This window comes from Ictidomys tridecemlineatus, chromosome 12 (genome assembly GCF_052094955.1).
Source record: "Ictidomys tridecemlineatus isolate mIctTri1 chromosome 12, mIctTri1.hap1, whole genome shotgun sequence".
NCBI lineage: Eukaryota > Metazoa > Chordata > Mammalia > Rodentia > Sciuridae > Ictidomys > Ictidomys tridecemlineatus.
In genome coordinates, this window is record NC_135488.1 from 35,410,739 (window position 1) to 35,431,001 (window position 20,263).

Here is a 20,263-nt window from a genome sequence, read left to right on the forward strand (position 1 = left end):
TCTCCTTTTCTCATAAGAATACCAGCCATACTGGATTAGGGCCTGTGTTAGTTAGATTTTCATTGCTGTGACAAAATACCTGACCAGAACAGCTTAGAGGAGAAAAGATATTTTGGCCCACAATTTCAGAGGATTCAGTCCTTGGTCAACTGGGTTCCACAGCAGAAATATCAGGGTGGAAGGGCATGGAAGAGGAAAGCTGCTCAGCTCATGGTAACCAGGAAAGGGGATGAGAAAGACAAAGAAAAAGGAGGAGGAGGAGGAGGAGGAAGGAAGGGGTCAGAGAAAGATAAGCCTTCCAGGGCATACTCCCAGTGACCTATTTCCTCTAAGTAGGTCCCACCTCTAGGTCCCATTTCCCAGTAGTCCATTCAGTCATCAATGGATTAATCCACTGATGAGGTAAGAACCCTCATAATCCAATTGCTTTTCAAAAGCTCTATGTCTGAGCACATGGGGGACATCACAGATCTGCCCCATCCCAGGGCCCCCCTATGGAGCTTATTTCATTTTTATTCCCTCTTTAAAGACCCTGTCTCCAAAAGCAGTTCCATTCTGGGATATCAACCTAGAAAATTTGAGGTGATGCAATTCAGTCCACAACACATACTGATTCCTAAACAAAGACCAATGACTTATAAAGGCAATTCAAGCATTCAAAACAAATGGACCAAAAAGATCAAGGACTCCAAGATTCCAGTGTTCTCAAATTCACCCGGTAGCAGTCATTGGAGGCTGTGGTCACTTGGTAGTGTAGCAGGTGAGGCAAAGCTTTACAATTAGAAGTGGAAGTGATGTCTAAAATGTTTAGCCGAGATGCTACAGGCACTGATGAAGCAGTAGGATATCAACTTCTGAGCTCAAGCAGGATGTGTGAGTTTTCCTGCTGTGTCCAGGGCTAACTTCAGTTAAGGATAACTGGGGAGGCTTACTGGTAGGGTTAATCTCAGGGAAGACACTGGAGGAAGGACGGCAGCAGAGGCAGCCTGAGACTGAAGGAAACAGCCATTTACTAACTGTATAGAAGTTTTAACAAAGAGTTCAGCTACACCTGTGAATACCAGCTGTGTGTTAGCCACTGTTACTAGAAAGGAGAGTTGAGTTTCAACCACTTCTGAGATATCTAGCAATCTGATATATTGTCTAATAACGTCACCTCAACAGGTTTTAGTTTTTTAATCTGTGTAAAAGCTGCCTGCCCATGAGGCTTGGGCAGTTGAAGGTACTGACACTCCTGTTAGTAGTGTTTGCCAAAGTTCTCTGGCACAAAAGACCCACCTACCCAGGGCAAGATGGTATCAATTTCCTTTGGTTTTCTTTGCTTTTCCCTTCCTCTTCCTGACACTCGGAAATTATTGGAGAGGATAATGGAGGTCTCTTCCCTAATTAGAACCACTACTTTTAGCTTGACACAATAAGGTTATCTTTTGAAATTGACCAGGTGATGCTTTGAGATAAAAATCCAGAAAGTTTTCCATGGATGAGGAAGAATGATCAGTCTTATTGGAGAGACAAGATCCTCTTGCTTGGACAAATAAAATCTCTTAGTAAGCAAGAAATTGTGCACTAACCATTTTGTGTGTATCTGGCTTCGACTGTTTTCCCATCTTGTGAGCTGAGCGTGATTTTTCAAGTCTAAAAATGCAACAAGTGGCAGGCAAAGCAGAGGTCACAGTAATAAAGCCTGACTGACTGTCCCAACTCCCCAGCTTGGCCTCAGCTCACCTAGAAATTATCTTCATCACTTCTAGTCATATCACCCAGAAAATGATGGTAGCCTGCTCCCCATTTCTACCATGATCCAAAATAACAAGGAGAGGGCACTAGAAAAAAATGAGAAGAAAGCATTCCAGAAATGCCACAGCTCTTGAGTAAAACAGTGGATATTTGCTATTTTTACAATGTTTAAAATCAAAGCACAGAGGGCCATGTATGGTGGCACACACCTATCATCCCAGCTACTTGGGAAGCTGAAGCAGAAGGATCATAAATTTGATGCCAGTCTCAGCTATTTAGCAAGATCCTCTCTCAAAAATTTTAGAGAAATATTTTAAATAAATAAAGGGCTGAGAATGCTCAGTGGCAGAGCACCCCTGGGTTCAATCTCCAGTACAAAAAAGAAAAAAAATCAAAGAATAAGTCTCTTCTCTGGAGACAGGAGCCTGAGCAGGAAGATGAACTAATGACTTTCAAAAGTTCAATCCATAATCCCAGTGACTTCGGAGGCTGAGGCAGGAGGATCCCAAGTTCAAGGCCAGACTCAACAGCTTAGTGAGGTCTTCAGCAACTTAATGAGATTCTGTATTTTAAAAAAATTCAAAAGCCATTGGATATAGCTCAGTGGTAAAGTGCCCCCAGGCCCAACCCCTAGTACCAAAAGAAAAGTTTAATAGAGTTTTGTAAGATGAGAATGAAAATCTTAACAACAATAAAATCCTAAAAGTCTTTATGAAGCTTCATGGGCAAAGAATGGGTATCAGTCTTTTAAAAAAGCAAAAGCTCCCGTTCTCTTTCCTGTGTTTATTGTAAAAATACTTGCAGAGAAATTTGGGGGAAGACCGGAACAGGAGATCATTTTATGTAGTAAATAACTCCAACTATAAGCCTGACATATATCTCACACCGTCCTGAAAGAGAGACTGGGAAACACACAAAGAAAAAAAAAAGATTATGTGGTATTGGAAGCTAAATCTCAGAAGAAAATATTGCAAGGAAGATCTTCATATTTTGTCTCCAATATGGAGGATGGAAAGAGGGGAAGTTAATGACCACCAACAGTAGATAGGAAAAGGTAACCCAATATGGTGACTCCAAGAAGATAGATGGGATGTGAAATCCCACAGTGCTCAGATTCACTTTAGAGTTTACAGGTGATGATTCCCTTTGATTCATGACTGCAGAACTTAAGGGCCAAAGAACCTAGTTAGCCAGAGATGGGATGCAAACAGAAAGAAAGTCATCTCCAGCTGGGAAAACAAAAGATGTTTGGGATGATGTTGATGAAAGCTTTTTTAAAGTGAGAGGTACAGAGAGAGTGTAAGAGGAAGGCAGCTGGAGCTTTTCCAGGTCAGCTAATGATGCATGGAGCTGCTGACACAGCAGTTCATCCAGCCAGTGCAAGAGGGAGCTGCCATGGGGACCTGCCCTTTCTCTTAGGTTTGGACCCAAAGAATCCAGGGCAGGGAAGGCTTCGCCACTTAGTTTATAAGACCTTTTTCTTTTTTTTTTTTTTTTCTTGAGCTCTAATTTAAATGCTTACCATTGGGACATACTTAACTAAAACTCAGCTTAATTTTTCCCTGTTTGGACTTCATCCCCCTTAGCAGATATTTGGTTTCTAAGATCGGAAATAAACAGGGGAGAAAATGGTAGTCTGGGTTATAAAATGAAATGAAACGCCTCCACTTTTTCATCTTCTTTTGCTAAAATACCTGGCGTTTTGCTCACGAGACTGAGAAAAAAAAAAAAACAACCCAACCTGGATATAAATATTTACGCTCTTGGTGATTATCTACCCATCCCAGAGACCCAAGGAATGGTAGGTTTTGGTAATTGTGTTTGCCAAGTTGAGAGTTTGTGCCTGTGTGTTCTCAATGGTAAGATCATGTGCATGATGAAATATTGCATTTTAATTTCTCTTTTCTTTGGGGTGTTTCTCCAATCAAGGCAAGATGACATGAACTGCAAAGTCAACATTTGTGGTGATCTTTGAGTTTATAAGTTCAAATTGCATGTTCCACATCATCTTCTTTCATTATCATGAAGTGCTCTCTAGCCCCTCTTCCCCTAATTTCAGTAGGGGGAACTCACTACCTCTGGAATTCGCTCATTGCATCTTCAACTTTAGTATGAGATAGACTCTAAGTTTGATAAAGGTTCCTTCCTAGTGGCAGCAGTAAGGCTGATGTGTTGCTGTCCGAAGCCTGTGCTCACTTAAATCCATGCTAAAGAAGCTGCTCTTCTATTTATAACTCATATGGACAGCTAAGCTCTTCCAGGGCTATCAGGTCTCCTGGAGTAATAACTGATACATTAGTGTTTTCTCTTATTTGGGTGTGAAAGCTCTACCTCTAGTTCAATGGATTCAGTTTAGACCTTTGAAAGCATTTCCTCATGTGAAGGATTTTATGCATTAGCTCAGTTACTGTGGGGATGTACAGAGGGCAGAAAATGTCCTCCCCTGAATATGCTGACATTTTACCTGCTCTGTGCCTCTGTGAGGGTGCTGCAAAGAAGTACACTAGTTGCTCTTTCTTCCATTTGATCTGGGGCTTCCCAAACAGCAGCAAGGTGGTCTTAGAGGTTAGTTCATATCAGAGGTCAGCAAACTACAGTCCCTGAGTTAAATCTCTTCTACTGCCTCTTTTTATAAGGCCCTGTGAACTAAATATGGTCCTAAATTTGTTAATTTAAAAAAATACAATAGAACAGTATTTTGTGACATGTGAAAATTACATAAAATTCAAATTTCAATATCCATAAATAAAGTTTTCTTGGAAAATAACCATATTCATGCATATGTGTGTCATCTATGGATGATTTCACATTATCAGAGAAGAGTTGAGTAGTTGTAACAAAGACCATATGGCCTTCAAAACCAAAAATGTGTTCTATCTTGCTTTTAATGGAAAACTTTGCTGACCTCTGATGTGTCTTCCCCAAGGCTTCCAGATCATAATGACTTAAATTCCAGAACAGTCTCTTTGTTTGCCTTGACAAACTAATTGTCCTAAATTCATTGTTTACAAGGCTCTTTATCTAGTGCCCAAAACATTCTAGATTCTTAATGAGGATTGAGATACTAGATCATATACTAGATTTGTGTGTGTGTGTGTGTGTGTGCGCACGTCTGTATGTGTGTATGTGTGATACTGAACTTTACCACTGAGCCACATCCTTGGCCCTTTTTATTTTGAGACAAAGTCACACTAAGTTGCTTACAGCCTCAATAAATTGCTGAGACTGGCCTAGAACTTGTTTGCAATCCTCCTGCCTCAGCCTCCCCAGTCGCTGGTATTACAGGTATGTATTATTGCATCTGGCCTCTAGATTCTTAATGAATGAATATAACCAATAATTTCATTATAGGAATAAGACTATAGAAGCTGCAATGGTGAAATGCCAATGGTACTTCTTCTTAGACACAGCACAGCACAGAGAAGTTTTGGTTAATAAATATGAACAGTTTGCATGAAAATATATGCAACTATCTCTGCATGAGACCTTAAATTCAGCAGCAGCATGTGCACTGGTTCTAGACTGGCTTGTAATTACAAAGCAAAGTCTTCTACTGCAAATAATAAGAGCAGCCTCTATACCTTTTAAGTGCTATCTTCTTGATTATAAGCAGCCACTGACTAAAGACATAAAATTAGATAGGGAGATTTCTGAACCCCTGGGGCAAGAATTTGGTTAAAAACAACTTGGGAAGTATTTTAATTCCTTAACTATCACCCACCCCTACACATAACATTCAAAGAAACATTTTTGTCACAGCATGGAAGAAAAGAACCCTTCCATGTTTCTTATTGGTTGGTTCCTCTTTCCCAAACACAATTGCCCCACTTAAAGTCAAAATGGAAGAAATTTGGGTAGGGAATATATTTCAGTTTCCTTTGTTCATTATCCTATTTCAAAATATCTGGTTCTGATTTTAGAGCACTTAAGAGCTTCAAAATCCTTTAGAAGATTGCAGACATAAGTTGGATCCATACCTGCTCATTAGAAAGCCCCAGGAACTGCTAACACGCACCATATATCAGGGAGAGCCAAGCATTCCTACACAGAAGCCAGGCAGGTTGGGAATGAGAATGGCAAGGAGAAACCTAGAGAACTTCTAGACAAAAAATTCAAGATGTATCTCATCCCCTAAATAGAATACAGCCTATAGAGTGGACACATTTTCAAGCATTCAGAATGAGAAAAATTATGCATTCAGGTTAAACTAGAGTAATGTCATGCACTCAATCACTCATTCATCATATCTGTGGAGTCTTCTTGGATTTTTGTGTTAGACTGAATCAATGTCTCTTTCTTATTCTCATAGTTCTTCATGTTTGAGTCTCCTGGCTTTCTTCCCACCTGAGGGATACATAAATGCATGATTTGCTTCTTAGTGGTATACTTCAGCCTTCAGAGGGTGTCCAAACCCTCAAACCCTGAAGAGAAAGAGTTTTGTTGGGATGTGTAGGTCAAGAATACAAATTGGACCAAGGTGTCTAGGAGAGAGTGTTTCGTGTTAAGACCAATGAATTTCCATGAAGTGCCTGGCACCCCTTGTGGGCTGCCTCCCCTTTTGGGATCTCCCTTATCCTTTGCTTCATTAGAAACCCTCATAATACCAGACTTTAAATTATACTACAGAGCTATAGGAACAAAAACAACATGGTATTGGCATCAGAACAGACCTGAAGATCAATGAAACAGAATAGAAGACACAGAGACACAACCACATCAATACAGTTAGCTCATACTAGACAAAGGTGCCATAAACATACATGGGAGAAAAGATAGCCTCTTCAACAAAGAGTGCTGAGAAAACTGGAAATCTGTACGTAATAGAATGAAATTGAACCCTGTATTAGTCAGGGTTCTCTAGAGGACCAGAATCAACAGGAAGTATAATTATAGAAAGGGGATTTATCAGGTCAGATTACAGAAGCTGGATATCTGCACAATGTCTGAAGCCTGTGCTCAGATATTGCACAATGGCCATCTGCAGCCTGGAGGGCTGGAAGAACCAATAGCTGCACATTCCAAGAGGCTGAAGCCCCAGAACAAGAAGGATCAACAGTGATGCCCTAGTCTGAGACCAAAGGCTTCTGGAGAATCACTGGCAGAGTCCACTTTGGAAAAGTGGAGAAGAGAGAGTCTGATATCCTCAAAGGATTATTGGAAGCAATCAAGAACCTGTTCAAGAAGAATTCAGCTTGCATTTGCTTGTTCTTCCAACTTTTATTCCACCCAAGCTATCATCCTATTGGACAGTGCTGCCCATGTTTAGGGAGGGTCTCCATTTCAGTTGGCCATCTTACATGCCAAACATTCCTAGACACACCCTCATCCACACACCCTCTTAATCAATAGCATCTTTTAATCCAATCAAATTGACAATTCAAATTGATCATTACAAATGCCTATATCTCGCCATGCATAAAACTCAACTCAGAGTGGAAAAGACGTAGGCATTAGACCAGAGATCCTGCACTCACTAGAAGAAAAAGTAGGCCCAACTCTCCAACATGTCAGCTTGGGAACCAAATTCCTCAACAAGACTCCTAAAGTGCAAGAAGTAGAATCAATAATCAATAAATGAAATGGAATCAACCTGAAAAGCTTCTTCACAGAAAAGAAAACAAACAAGAAATTGTATGGAAATTCTACAGATTGGGAGAAAATGTCCACCACCAGTACCTCAGATAAGGCATTTATTTCCAGGATTTATAAAGAACTCAAAAAACTTAACACCAAAAAAATAGATAACCCAATTGATAAATGGGCAAAGGAACTGAATAGACACTTAACAGAAGAAGAAATACAAATTATCAAAAAATATTTTTAAAAAATGTTCAATATCTTTAGCATTTAGAGAAATGCAAATCAGAACTACTGTAAGATTTCATCTCACTCCAGTTAGAATACAAGTAACAATAAATGTTGGTGAGGATGTAGGGAGAAAGGTACTGACATATATTGTTGATGGGACTGCAAATTGGTGCAACCAATCTTGAAATCAGTATGGATATTCCTTAGAAAACTTGGAATGGAATCACTACTTGACCCAGTTGTTCCACTCCTTGATCTGTACCTGAAGGACTTACTACAGTGATGCAGCCATATCCATGTTTATGGCAGCTCAACTCACAATAGCCATCCTATGGGAACAACCTAGGTGTCCTTCAATGGATGAATGAAGGACAAAGAAACTGTGTTGTATATACACAATGAACTATTACTCAACAATAAAGAAGAATAAAATTATGGCATTTGCCAGTAAATGGATGGAACTAGAGAATGCCATGCTAAGTGAAATAAACCAATCCCAACAATCTAAGGGCCAAATATTCTCTCTGATTTGTGAATGGTAGCCCAAAACAAGGGAGGTCATAGAGGGGAATAACAGAAATCCACTGGACCAGACAAAGGGAAATGAGGGAAGGGAATAGGGAGAGAAATAGGAAAGACAATAGAGTTAATTGGACATAACTTTCTTAGCCTTGTATCTGTATACACAACCAGGCTAACTCCACATTCTTTTCAACCACAAGAGTGGGAAACTAAATAGAATAAATTATACTTTATGTATGTATATTCTGCCAAAATACATTCTACTGCCATGTATAACTAAAAATAGAAAATATAATATTTTAAAATAAATAAATAAATACATAAACAGGATGAATGTTGAAAATAATACTGTATAAAAAGAAATGGATGTCACTGTTAAAAAGAAATGGATGTCAAATAATGGTAAATAAAGTTGATCAAACTAAATAGAAAAAAGAAAAGAAACCCTTTATAAAAATCACTTCCCTTTTTTCTTTCTCTTCCTGCCCAAGTAGTGGTAATCCAGGCAAAATAAGTACTTACAACTCAAATGTGATCCAAATTGCCTAATTAGGAAAGCTCCAATTAGTCATATTCGACAAGAATCATACTGAAATAGCAGCATTCAGGGATTCAGCCCCCAAACATAAGGGATTAAGAAAGCCTTCACTTATCAGCTGAATTTCCAAAGCCTCCTGCCGACCCTTAAAGATGGAGGATTCTTCCTCCTTGGAAAGAAAACTAAGTTGACATAATGAGGTAGCATCTAGGGGAGGATCAGGAATGGAGACAAGGATAAAAGTGAGCCAGAGGGAGACTGAAGCAGCTACATATAGAAGAAAAACATGGTAGCAGGAAGGAGATTCTTTCAAGTGTTTCTGTGCATCCCTTTGAATGTTCATTGGGATATTAAGATTGAAAATCCCTATTATATACTCTTCAACTTCATGTCTGAGACACCACAGTGTTCTGAGGCTGCACTACATGAGTCTCCATGTTGATTTGAGATACACAGATCATGTTCACTTCTCTGTTCCTCTTGTGCATTTCTTCTTAATCCTATGGAAGGAGCAGCTAAGAACTTCCAGGTCTGTGAGTCTTGTCTCGCTTACCATGGTGCATATCTGGCAGATCAAGCAAACATTGGGCATGAGGGATGAGAATCTGAATGCATGTCCACTTAGGGATATTACGCTGCATCTATAGATGGACCATTAGGGCAAATTCCAAGGTGGAAGCAAGACTTCTGCGCTGGGAAAGAAACTGATGGAAATAATTTGGTATCAGGATGAATATTCATTCATTCTGAGGCCAGAACAACTTGTCTTTTCATGAACAAAGTCCCAGACACTTTGGGGAGACATGAAAAAACAGAGTCACTATTAATGAGTATCCTTCACCTATAAATCAACTGGTTAGATGATTAGGTGACATCTCACAAAAATCATGAAGATTCTGATCTTGGCATTAATAAGAGCTCAGTGCTAGATTCAGGCTCTTGGTTTGGTGGATGGCATGGTATTCACTTTTTCAGCTTTTTGTCTTGCTGAGGATCCAAGGTGGAAGGAAGAGGCAGAATCTGCTTTTACAGAGGTATTTTCAGGAAGAGAATGGGTATAATAAAGCTTACAAAGGCAACATAGTTTGGCTAATAGGGCTTAGATGCCAGTACTACCAGGGTTCAAATCTTAACACAACCATGAACTGACATGGGCAAAACCCTTTAACCTCTGTAGAATATGTTGTATATCCTTCATGGGGAGTTTGGAAGAATGAAATTAAATAAGATTCCATAAAGAACCAATCAAATACAAATCAATAGATGAGTGAAGGAAAGCTTAGTAGAGGAAGGAGAAATGGGGAGGGAAAAGGGGAGATCATGAACTGAAATTGATTTCCATGCATGTATGAGTTTGGCAGGATGAACCCAACTACTATGTATAACCCTTAAACTCTAATAAAAAATAAAAAAATAGAATTAAATTAAATTAGTACCTATAAAGTAATTAAAATAGTTTCTGGCACATAACAAATAGTCACTAAACTTATCTGCCAAGATTGCACATGCCTCAGGAAATCAAAAAAGGAAAGATAAAATTTGAAAGTTGAAACTACTTAAATATGTTGTTTTTCTGGAAAATATATTTTAATTTTACAAATAAACTGTTTTGCAGAAAAATATAGTTTTAAACATACATGTTAGAAATTAATCTAAATTAGTTTTGTAAGAAAATATATTCTGATGATGTAAATATACCAACTATATTCTGAAATCCACCAAGAAATCATACTGTCAAATAATATTCTAGTTATATTTATTACAACAGAAGGCATATGAGCAAGAGTGAGGAAGAATTGCTCACAATATTGTGTTCAAGAAAATTTCTGATACTCTACTGATTCCTTCTGTGAAAAAAGGGCTCCCACAACTCTGAGCATAGAACCCTGATGTTCTTGGTTTAAGTCATAAAAGAACAGAGTATGTGACAGCACTGGGCTAACTCCAGGGCAGTAGTGTCCCCAAACCAGGCACCAATGTTGGGATAGTTGTCTAAAAATCATGTGGAGAAATTGTTATCATCAGGATCCTTGGTTCCTCTTCAGAATTCTACCAGGAATGAGGCCCATATTTTATTACTGTGGGTGATTTCATGGCCACTATAGAGAGCCATTGTCCTGGGACAAAAAGATCAGTATGATTTTCTCTCTTCAGGAAGAGTGACATCAGCATGCACCAAGGCTCCCAGTTATACCAGGGCAAAGGGATGGAGATCTTTGAGAGGAGCAAAGAGAAGGAAAACTTTGACCTCCACTAGGATGGCCCATTCGGGGGTAACCTTTTTATTCTTCTGGAAGCATTTCTATTGAATTTCTTAATGGGGTTCTTTCCTCCTTATATCATGGGGGTGTGTTTAGAAGACCTCAATGGATGACTCAGTGGAAATGGTGGACAAGTTTTCCTCTGCCTGCTGTTGGGTAAAGGTATCAAAGAATTCTCTTCTCTCACATTTGATACAGCTCTGTTCATTGAAGTTATAAATGTTTGTAAGTCAAAAATACTAACTAGTAATAATAAGTAGGCATTATTTTCAGAGTATCTCCCCACCACACCTCCTCCTCCTCCTCCTTTCCCTTCCTCTTTTCTCTCTTCTGGAAGATAAGACATTAACTCGGGCAGATGTGGGTCAGGATCAGCAATCTGGGGTTTCAGGTCAGTCTTTCCACTAGAGTCACTTTACCCCAATGTCCTACCCTACTCTCTTCCACCAGCCAGGCTCATTTTTCTTTTCATTGGTCTTGCCATATGACAAATGCTACTAACCATTTGTCAAATCTATACCATATGCACAATACTATGTAAGCCTGCAAAATAAATTACATGATCCTTGTTTTTGGACTTACATTAGGAAAGCATAACATCTTAAACATTAAGAAAGTTACTACTGCCCTAAAAAGCACTTTGAACTAGTCATCTAATGGGAGTACCCAAAGGACATAGAGTGCAAATTCATGTTGCTGAAATTCAGAGAACAGCCTCAGTTTCTGACTTTTCTCTTACTTTGTTGATCAGCTATTCCTCCATTGAATAAGCTCCTCAGAAGTCTTCCAATAAACTGGTTTTATTCCTTAAAGTTGTCCAGAATTGATTTTCATTGCTTGTAGCAATGCTCTCTAATGGATACTAATGAATTGAGGGTTACACTCTCATGGGGTGATTAGGAAAGAGAGAAACATGAGAGGCTACTTCATTTAACAAAATACAAGATCATAAGGGACCTGGATAGAAGTACATGGGAAGAAAAGAGAGACCAGAGGACATTTTGAAAGAACAAAAATTTGTGACAAGTTTTATGTAAAGATGAAAGAAAAGGACATGGACCATATATTGATGATCAGCATGTATGATTGGCTACATATAACACAGGTGTATAATGAGGCTACACTTTTAGGTTTATGTAAGTAGATTCTATGGTGTTTGCACAATGACAAAATCACCAAACAACGTGTTTCTCAGAACATATCCCCACATTAAGTGTTGCTTGACTGTATAGAGCTTTACTTTGTTTTAATTATTATGACTTTGTTAATGAGGGTTGGCATTTTCCCATGTATTTAATGCTTATATCCTACCCAGGCAAACTGTATATTTATATTTCTTTCCTGTTATCTATTACACTTTATCATATCATTAAAGGTCTTCCTAACATATGATATTTCTTCTTTCTTTCTTTCTTTCTTTCTTTCTTTCTTTCTTTCTTTCTTTCTTTCTTTCTTTCTTTCTTTCTTTCTTATTGGTACCAGGGATTGAACTCATGGGCACTTAACCACTGTGCCACATCCCCAGCCCTTTTTTGTATTTTATTTAGAGACAGGGTCTCACTGAGTTGCTTAGGGCATTGCAAAGTTGCTGAGGCTGGCTTTGAACTCAAGATCCTCCTGCCTCAGCCTCCTAAGGTGCTGGGATTGTAGGTGTGCACCACCATGCTCAGCATAGTTTTCCATTTTTTATAAGTCAAATATGTTAAATTATCTTATTCTTTTAGTCCAAAATGACTGGAAACAAAGTAAATGTATTTTGTACTATTTTCTTTGTAATTAACCAGGAGTTTATTTTGCACTATTAGATGAGTTGAACTTAATTTAATATCCAGTTATTCCAATGGCATTTACTAAGTATTCCTACATCTCCACATATTATAAAGTAAAACTAGTAAAGAAGTAACAAAATATCATCTGTCTAAATCTAGCTTCTGACACTAATGAGCTGTGTGCCCTTGGACAATTTCCTTTGCTTTGATAGACATCAGTTTATTTATCTCCAAAATGATTGGATTAGACTAAGGTCCCTTCCAGAATTAATATCTGATGATACAATGAAAAGAATTCTGCCCTTAAGTCAGTATGAGATAGGTGCTCCATGACTCTGCTCTGGAACACGGCACTCCAGCACGTTGGCTGTTGCTGTTTGCATTTCCCAGCTAACTTGGAAACGTCCTTGGCCACACAGCCATGCCGAAAACCTGAGATCCAGCATATTTACTTCATTTAGGAAAGCTGAGCAGGATATGCCGGGCTGACATGAACCGTGCCTAATGGGCCATAAATAACTTTTGACCACTTGACCTTGGTCATGTTGAAATGACCCCCATCAGTTCCCCTCAACTGTGGGATCACGCGGATGCCCACGCACCACTTCATAAATGAAAAGGGTATTTTCCCTAATTGGGCAGAGGAAGCATGGTAATGTGGAGCAGCAGCAAGTCATGTATTTCATGAATGCACAGTTGATTGGATGCCATAGTAAATCACCCACAAACCGGCCCTGTTGGTTTCTGCTTTCCACCTTCAAGACCCTGTAGAGCCACAGCTTTGACTTACCTGCCTGAGCCTCAATATAGCCCCACTTTTTACTCTCCACACTCACCCTCATTCAGCTTCTTCTTCCAGGCTGGTAGGATTCTCTGTCAGGTCTTGCTCTTACTTTCTAGCATGGACGAAGCATGTTAAAGTTGATGGATATCAGCAAATGGAAATCCCAACACTGCTCTCAGCCTTTGCCTGCCTCACATCAGGGAGGCAGCACACCAGATAAATGCCCAGCCCGGGTCTTAGCAGGCTTGCCTGAAGAACTGCCCCAAGACATGTCTTGTTTCCTGTTCCAGGTCCAAATTTCCCTGAAATAGGATCTCACTTTATTTTTATTTGAATCTCTCAAAATACCTAAAATAATACAATACATTCAATAATAATTCAACAGAAAAATTCAACAAACGTTTATCAGTCACAAGACATTAAAAATTAATGTTTAATAAGAGGATTGTTTTTAAGCACATTGTCCATTCATTTACTTCTTCGATTAATCCTTGTTAAGTGCATAAAAATGCTTATTCTTTATGGAGTCTGAATCCACTTATGCAGAGAATGTTAAAGGCAAGATGGAATACAGTGATTATCAAATCTAAGTGCACAGAGCCTTTTCCACTGGAACTTTGCTATGTAAAGGCAGAAAGACAGGTCTCATGGCTCTCCACCATGATTTTTCCACTATTACATCTGATTCTTACCAACGCATGATAGGTATTATAGTCCTGTTGCGTGATTTTGTCTTTTTAAAAAAGAAGATATTTCTTGGTATTGTTCACTGAAAAGTCTTGGAAGCAATAATAACCCAAGCAATGAGGATCTTTAGCACTCAATTGAATGGCCTGTCATATAATTTCTGACAAAGAAACTAGAAATCTTAAAAGAAATAAAAAGGCTTCTGACTTCTGGTTTGTGGTACTATTTTGTGCTAGAGAGCAGGAAAAACTATCAGACTAATGACAGTCCTGTCAAAAGGACAACTTCAATGAATTCCTACTGACAAAAGAATCTGAAAAGCAAAATGACTACAAAGAATTTTAACACACCAAATATATAAAATTCCATGATCTGATAATGCTACTTTACAAACAGCAAACAAGAAAACAAAAAATTTATGATTTGCTGTCAATCTTTATAAAGGAAAATAATCAAGAATTGGTTTAACCTTTCTGTATAAGCTGTATTTCAGAAGTTATCAAGTAGATGTCAAAATAATGTTCTTCTTTATGGAAAAATTTCAACCAATAAAGAAAGGATGAATAATGGAATTACAGAATTGGACTTGTACCATTGCTGATGAAATCATGATTCCAGGCAGTTATCCTCACTGGATGCAAAAACCATTAGGTGAAACTTGATAGTAAAAGGATCAAGCTGAGTTGACATCCATAAGAATTATATATGTCATAAGTGATGCAATAGGAAGTATGCAACAAAACTTCCTTAAAAGTTAAAACTGAATCTAATAAGGCCTTTAAATCTAACTACCAATTTGGAGGAAATACATGGTATAGAAGAATCCAGTTAAACAACACCAGGAGGAAGTAATGAGCCAAATCTAGGATGTAGGAGAGTCAATAGGAAAAATGACCTGGTTTCTCCAACAAATCAACATCTTGAAAGAAGAGTGAGAGAGAAGCTGTCTAGAATAAGAGAGATCTGAATGTAATATGGGGACTTTGAATTCTGACTCAAACCATTTGGTGGGGGAGCTCTAAAGCAATTGCAAAAATTTGAATATGGAAAGTAGTATGTGATATTGAATAGTTTTTTGTTTTATTATGGCATGGTAGTGAGCAAAAAAAAGTTTATCAGCTTCTATAGCTATTCATATAGACTTTACACCAATTCTTTGTTGGGGTGTTTTCTTGTATCCATCAGTACCTTTGCAGCATCATATTTTTGACCCTAGTAGTCTAGATGGTGCTTCTATTGATCCTATTTTAACTCCTCCTCTTAAAAAAGTTACTATTTAAAATAAAATTAGCTTCAAGTAATGCAGATTTGTTTCCCTTACATAAGAAGTTCAAAAGAAGGCAATTGATATCTGTGATTATTAAGATAATAATAGTACTGTCACTCTTGTTTTATGCCTTAAATTTTCCTATATAATGGCAAAATAGTACTACAGTTATAGCCATCATGTTCATATTCAAGGTAGAATTACAAAGAGGGATATATACAACCAAATCTGAATATTTACATTTAAAAAAAAAACATTCCCAGGAATCTCCCCAGTAGATTTCCCATTATGTCTTATTGGCCAGATCTGGAGCGAGGCTGGGAATGTGGTTTGGAACTATCATGGCTGGCTTAGATCATCATTATCCAAGATCTGGAGAAGGGGACCAGGTGGTTCTGAACAAAATTGGAATTTTCTAACTAACCAAAAGGGAAGAGGTAGCTGATTACATCATAATCCTTCTACCTTGGAAGGGGAAACAAATGTTTTATCCCAACACAGAGAGACACATGTTCTGGGTGTGGGTTTGCCTTTCTTGCTGCACTGCCTCGGCCAACACCACTCCCTGAAGCCTCATGGTGTCTGATCTCTTGGATGGTATTCCTCATAATACTGCCTTAGAATGAGGCACCTATTTCGTGACCAAGGAGGGGTGGTAGTGGGTATATGTCAAGGGAATCCACTCACTTCACACATACAAAATCATCCAGAAGATATCAGTATTGGAATGGCTTCCGCCGGAGATTTCCTTAAAATGATAGGGTGCTATCCTTAATGATGTTGTATTTGTCTTAAATCATTACTATCATATGGTGCAGTGTTCCCAGTAGGAAGAAGAATACATATGTCTGAGAAGGAAGCAAGGTGGCTGAGATAACCATCTCTCCTAATGATGTGCTTGAGGAATTTGTGCTTCCCATTTCACAACTTTAGGTTATGTGCATCAGTAAATCTTAAGTCCTGGACAAGAGATGCTTCTATCTGTGTATACAATAAGAGCTTCACTAAACTTAAAGTTAAGGCTGTTATCTTGATTCCTTTGGATTACTTATGCCAGTAGACCAGTAGGTGCAGAAAGGAATCTCAACACCAAACTGACACCAACTTGAGCCAATAATCCCAACCATGAGAAGGTAGGATTACTATAATCTCACAGAGGCAGTGAGAGGTATTTGAACATCTGTGATCTACTGAGTCACTCAATACTCGATACTTTATTCCAGCCTGTCTCTATAAGTGGTCAAGTAGAACAAATGAAGCCTGATTCGGGGATGATGGAAAGTCTCAGACTCTACCCTTACCCCATATGTGCTAGTTAGCTTTTCATTGCTGTGATAAAACAACCTGACAAGAACCTCTTAGAGTAGGAAAGTTTGCTTGGAAATGTGGTTTCACGAAGTTTATTTTGGCTCAAAGTTTTAGAGTTTCAGTCCATGGTGGGTAGATTCCATTGCTCTTGGTCCAAGGACATGACATCCAGGAAATAGAGAGCTTGTGTGCAAGGAGCCAGGGATAATATAATTCTCAAGGGTGTATCCTCAGTGACCTACTTTGTCCCACCATGCCCTACCAACCTACAGTTGTACCCATTATCAATTCAAATTACTAAATCCATCAAATGAGTGAATACACAGATTATGTTATAGCTCTTGTAATCTAATCATTTCTCCTCTGAACATTCTTTTGTGATTGCCCACATAAGCTTTCAGCAGACACATCATATCCAAACCATAACAGCATACAAGCCATTTAGATTAACAGAAAGTCAAGAGCCATGGCTAAAAGGAATATAGAAGGGAAGGAGATAAGGAGAATCAGCTATAACCTCAGGACACACTGAGGTTGTCACTAACCACCAATCCTCTGCTTATGAACTATACTGTAAAATACTTTGGCCAGAATATGGAGGAAATTATGCCAGGATGGATGGACAGGTAAGTAGATCTAAGCAGGCCCTGGGAGAACAAGTTTTATGCTGTTAGAGTCCCATCTGACCTTCTTCACCAGGCTGATATCCCCAGTCCCCAGCTGCTATGTATGCAGACTGCTAGCTGCTCACAGTTGTCTCCTTCTCCAGAGAAATAACTTTGACCCAATGGGAGCAGCCTTAACAGGAGTTTCCATACACCCCCTCCCTAGAGGCTGAGGGATCACAGCTAAGCCCAAGGATTGATGGGTACAAGAATAAGGCTTGGCTCCTTTGTCTCAACGTGGGACTACTCTGTAGTGACATTTGTGTTCCAGAGCTCTTCTGGAACCGGGCTGAAACTGGATTCCAGTTGAACCCACTTTTCTGGCTGGCTTTCTGAACCTGCTAACCTCACTCTCTGTACCCTGAGAACACATCCTCCAAAACACATCTTCTCAAGAGTCCCCATTTCAGGCTTCTAGGAAAACTAATCTAGGATACTATCTCTTTGAATTAACTTTTATCCCTCAAAAACATAATTACAGCAAGCTATATTCCAAACTTATATAATTGTGTCAAAATTAACCCTAATATTATGTATAACTAAGTAAACTAATTTTTAAAATTTATATATATATATATATATATATATATATATATATATATATATATATATATATATAAAATACTAAAATCCTAATTCCCGAATTCTGTGAACATGACCTTATTAGGAAGTATGTCTTTGTAGATGTAATCAAGTTAAGATGAGGTAATATTGGATTAGGATATATCAACTTGTATCTCTACAAGAAGAGAGACACAGAAATAGACACACACAGAGAAGACCATTGTGCCACCAAGGGGCCACCAAGGATAATCAGCCACCACCAGAAATTAGGACAGGGCAAGGAAGGATTTTCACCAAGATCTTTCCTAGAAAGCATGACATTGGTGACACCTTGATTTTTAATTTCTAACTCCCAGTTTTAACCCTTCCAATTGGTGGTATTTGGGGTATGGTAGCTACAGGAGCAAAACACGCTGTAGTTGAAAAACCAAATTGAATTTCAGTTCCCATTAGTCCTGTCCTACAGACACCATGGTCCCCTTTACAGCATCCAAGCACAACTTTTACCCTGCACTGTTGGGTGTTACCTAGGAGTATATTTGTGGGTACTGGACGATATGATCCCAGAGAGCAAAGACCAGGGATGATACACTAAACTCAAAGTTAGGAGTCCTCTTGAGTTAGAATTATCTTTGCAATAGGAAACTCTAAAGCATTTTACAATAAATACCTATTTTTCCTATTCCTGTAAGAGATAGGGAAAAATAAAGTTGTGAATCACTAAGCACAGTTCTTCCTGTCTAAACAGAAAATTTATTTCCTTTATGAGTTGGACCACTTTGGGGAACACTTTGGCTGACAGGAGTAGGAAGATTAGAGCAGTGATTAGGTAGGGGTGTAGGCTAAGTACAATTACTGACTGGCAAAAATACTGATAGATGCACAGAATATTTTTAAACATTATCATTGTTAGACTCCTTGCATAAAAAGACCCCGTGACTACTTGGTCATCTGAAGTCATCTCATATTCATGACCCCTGCTCTTCAATCCCTCTGGAAGCTGGAGCACATCTAAAACAATTTCAGGTGAGTGAGGAAATGTTATTTACAGACTTAACTGGAAAGCATAAAAATACTGGTGTCAATTTCAAGCTTCAAGCTTCAATCTTAGCATTCAAGAACATTTTTTAAATTAAGTAAATATTCATGTTCTAATCTGCTCATTCCTTGCCAGCGTTCTCAATTCCTAATCAGGAAAGTTTCCTTTGAGAAAAAGTGTCCCACAGAATGCTGGTGATCTATGAGGACCATATTTCTGGGATCATTCTCTTCTGCTCATTCTGCTCTGGACCATCAGGGAAGGAAGCCAACAAGGAGAGCACACTGATCAACAGAGCAGGGGATTAATAATATCAATGAAATAATCTCATTCATGAGCGCTATGTTGGAAAGTGCAGCTTTACCACATATTCTTCAAAATAATTTAGGGGACTGAACTTTTGGGATAGAATTTACTACTCAGTGTAGATAACCACAAATGGTTTAAATTTGGCATGTTATCCACATCCACTTAAACAAACAAACAAAAGTCCTAAGAAGTCAAACCTAGTGTTTCTATTCTTCTAACTCCCCAAAGGAAAGACAGAGACATTTCAACTGTAAATCACTTGGATAACTTTAAACAGAATAAGATGAGTGTTGTCAGAGTTGATGTGGAATAATACAAGTCCTAGGCAGGGGAAAGGCAAGATTATTTTTGGCATATCCAATTATATACGTGTGTGTGTGTGTGTGTGTGTGTGTGTGTGTGTGTGTGAGAATTAAAAACAAGAAATCCCTTTCTGGTGGTTTGGGGAGATTTCTTTTTTCCCCATGAGGATTTCTTGTTTCCTTCCTTTTTCCTAAAATACACCCAAATGTTAACAGAATGAGGGCACTGTTCTTCTGCCCTAAATGTCTTATATTCAGAATATTCAAATGTAAAATCAGATCAAAAAAGTGCTCCAGTTTTGGAAGGCAAAGAACATGAGAACATTTAGAGTATCCAGTATCATTCTACAAAAACCTTTTCTTTCCTCATGAGGGCCTTTTGATACTCTCCCCTGGAAAACCAATACACATTATTGTACAACTTGGTAATGTGTGCATACTGTTCTGTGAGAAGCTGGCAGAAAAAGTAAAGGGAAGAAATAATGCTGGTAGTTTTAAGAGGAAGCATTAAGGTCAATGCAGGCATAATTTTTCCTTTTGTCAAATCTCAGTACTCAGTATTTTTCTGAGATTGAGTTTCATTTGTACTTTCATACTAGAGGAGAAAACTCCATATTACTTCTCTCAGCTCACCTGCCTGTGACAATCTCAAGATCTTAATAGCCAGACCACCAAATGAGAAATAGTCTGGCAGATCAAGTTT

General features: G+C 38.5%; 1 long non-coding RNA gene across 1 annotated transcript in view; it reads right to left on the reverse strand.

Annotated features, from left to right (window-relative positions):
- LOC144369227 (uncharacterized) overlaps positions 1–20,263 on the reverse strand; it is a 162,828-nt gene that overhangs the window by 140,530 nt on the left and 2,035 nt on the right. The window lies entirely within an intron of this gene.